The sequence below is a fragment of the Hyla sarda genome, chromosome 7 (genome assembly GCF_029499605.1).
Source record: "Hyla sarda isolate aHylSar1 chromosome 7, aHylSar1.hap1, whole genome shotgun sequence".
NCBI lineage: Eukaryota > Metazoa > Chordata > Amphibia > Anura > Hylidae > Hyla > Hyla sarda.
In genome coordinates this window covers 117,871,839-117,874,478 of record NC_079195.1, presented here as the reverse complement: position 1 = coordinate 117,874,478, position 2,640 = coordinate 117,871,839, and the positions used below count along the sequence as shown (strand labels likewise).

General features: G+C 43.4%; 1 pseudogene; it reads left to right on the top strand.

Annotated features, from left to right (window-relative positions):
- The first annotated feature begins 2,315 nt into the window (after positions 1-2,315).
- LOC130283622 (U2 spliceosomal RNA) lies at positions 2,316-2,424 on the top strand (annotated as a pseudogene).
- The last annotated feature ends 216 nt before the right edge of the window (positions 2,425-2,640 follow it).

Here is a 2,640-nt window from a genome sequence, read left to right as displayed (position 1 = left end):
TTCTGTAGGTCCATTTCGGGCACTTCTACATTCTGCGATCAACTTTGATCACGGTGTCTGAAGAGTTAATGCCAGACATTGGCCCGATCAGTGATGTCTGGCATTAGCCATGGGTCCTGGCTGCTGATAGCAGCTTGGACCAACCGGCCATAATGTGCACTCAGTTGCTGTATATGTACGCCCTATGTCCTAAAGGGGTTAAAAAAAGGAATCAATAAAGGGGCAAAATATAAATTCTTAAAATCTGCTGTTCCTATAATCTATATAGCATTGTTTCCCAACCAGGGTGCCACCAGCGGTTGCAAAACTAAAACTGTTAGCATGCTCGGAGAGCCAATGCTGAGAGTTGTAGTTTTGCAAACGCTGGTATATAGTTTGTAGGCAATATGATACATGAGAAAACTTCGAATAGAGAATAAATAAAGGGATCAAAAAGAAATTCTTAAAATCTGCTGCCCTTATAATGTATATAGCAGTGTATCCCAACCAGCGTGCCACCGGCGGATGCAGAACTACAACTCCCAGTATGCCTGGACAGTCAAAGGCATGTTGGAGGTTGTAGTTGTGCAAATTCCAGGGCACCCTGGTTGGGAAACAGAGCTATATAGCTGGTAGGCAATATGATACATGAGAACATTTCCGATAGGGAATATTTTGGGATGTTTTCCCAAAAGAAATGATATAATTCACAGAGCATATCATTGCATGATAGATTATGTGATTTGCAATGAGTAAAATACACATTTACAAGTGGATGTCTATGGGAGAAAAACATGACAGTCACAGAATAATAAATAGCAAATATAAGACTGGTCTTATATTTTTGCTGAATGCGGAAAGCAAAGTATCCACTGTTGAAATTCTGCTGTCTGAATGCTGTCTAAATAGAATCCTTTTTAAATCAATAGACTGTAAATTACGGCAGAATTTCTAACAGAATCCTTTTGTGGAATTCCTTGCGGAAATTCCGCTGCATAAACATACCTTCACACTGACTCTGTATTACAGAGTCAGTTAGGCTGGGTTCACATATGTCCGGCATCGGGCAAAGGTGAACTCAGCCTAAATCTCGATGCAACTGATGCCGCAACTGATGACAACGTGCATCAGTTGTCATCAGTTGTATGGCATTCGGCATCCATTGTTTCTGGCACGGGACAGGCGTTTCCCTGTGCGATGCTGTCCAGCGTGTCCAACCATCCCATGACAAAATTGGGACACTGGATAATAGTGAACTGTCCCATTCAAATGAATGGGATCAGTTCTAGCATCAGTTTCCCTTCTGTGCACACCTCATGTATGTGAACCCAGCCTTAACAATGAAAGTAATACAGATGGTGAAATACACACATATAAAAAATGCACAAGGCCTCCTTTACAAATAGATGTGCTTTAGCATGTCTTTTGGCTTATAAAAAAAAGAGGACAAAATTTATCAAAACTTGTGCAGAGGAAAAGTTGACAAAAAAAAATTGCAGTAATTTTGATATTGAAGTGACTAAAGTTTTTTTTTTATTTTATTTTAACAATGGGTGCACTAATGGTCCCTTTTCCATAGACTATAATGGAACACACTAACTATGTAGTGGTGTTTTGGTGGGTCAAATGTAAGTAAAGCTCTACCGATTTTCATTGAGATGAACACCTCATAGTAAATCCAATGTCTCGTGTGTCTACTGTCGCACCTGGCATACAAATATGCACAATCATTTGAGGTTGGGGCAAGAAGCATAAATGCTAAAAAGTCAGACATTTTTGCACAGTTTAGTAAAAGTTACGTTATGAGGGTTCAGTGAGATTTCTAGCAAATTTGACTTTCACTTTAGACACTGATCGGCAACATTCTTTTTTCCAGTGGAGTACCTGTAACCTGTTAATGATGCAGCGCATATGGGTATGCCCTTGCGTCCTGGTACTTAAGGAAAAAGGGAGTACCTGTATGCCCTGGTCCCATTACCAGGGTTTGAAGTGTACTTATATGCTGAGTATGCTTCATACCTCATGGGTCCCGCTTGCTATCAGCAGCCAGGACCCAGGGTTAATGCCGGGAAACGCCCATGGGGCAGATTGCAGTGTCTGAAATGTTAAGAAAATGATCCCAGCAGCTCAGCGGAGCTGAAATCACGATGCAGTGAAATCACGATGTCCCATTGCGGTGAAATCACGATGTCCCAATGAGCTGAAAGGATGGCAGGATGGCACTTACCTGCCACCTTGCTGTCAGCTCGTGATCTGATGCTCCCAGCCAGCCATGGCAGGCTGGAGCAGCAGACCACCGATAACACTAATCAATGCTGTTCTATGGAGCAACATTGATCACTGATCTCAGCTTTTTGGCTAAGATCAAGTTTAGTATCTGTTCTTATCAGTTCATGCCGGTGGCCCGAAACTCCGGTATTGGACCGGTGGGGATGGGTGCTGCATGGAGGGCACAGGTGTACCAGGGCGTTCCGGGACTGGTTCTGAGGAATCAGCTTGACGGCTGCCCCAATGCGACCTGTTCCCTCCCAGTCTCGCCATGAGGCTGGGAGTGTCTAGAGCTGAGGTACTGTAGTGCCTCGAAGAGTGGTGACCCAGAGGTGCCTAAACTCACTGGGTGTACTGGCTCACTGAATTGAAGCACTGGCACCATGAACTCTT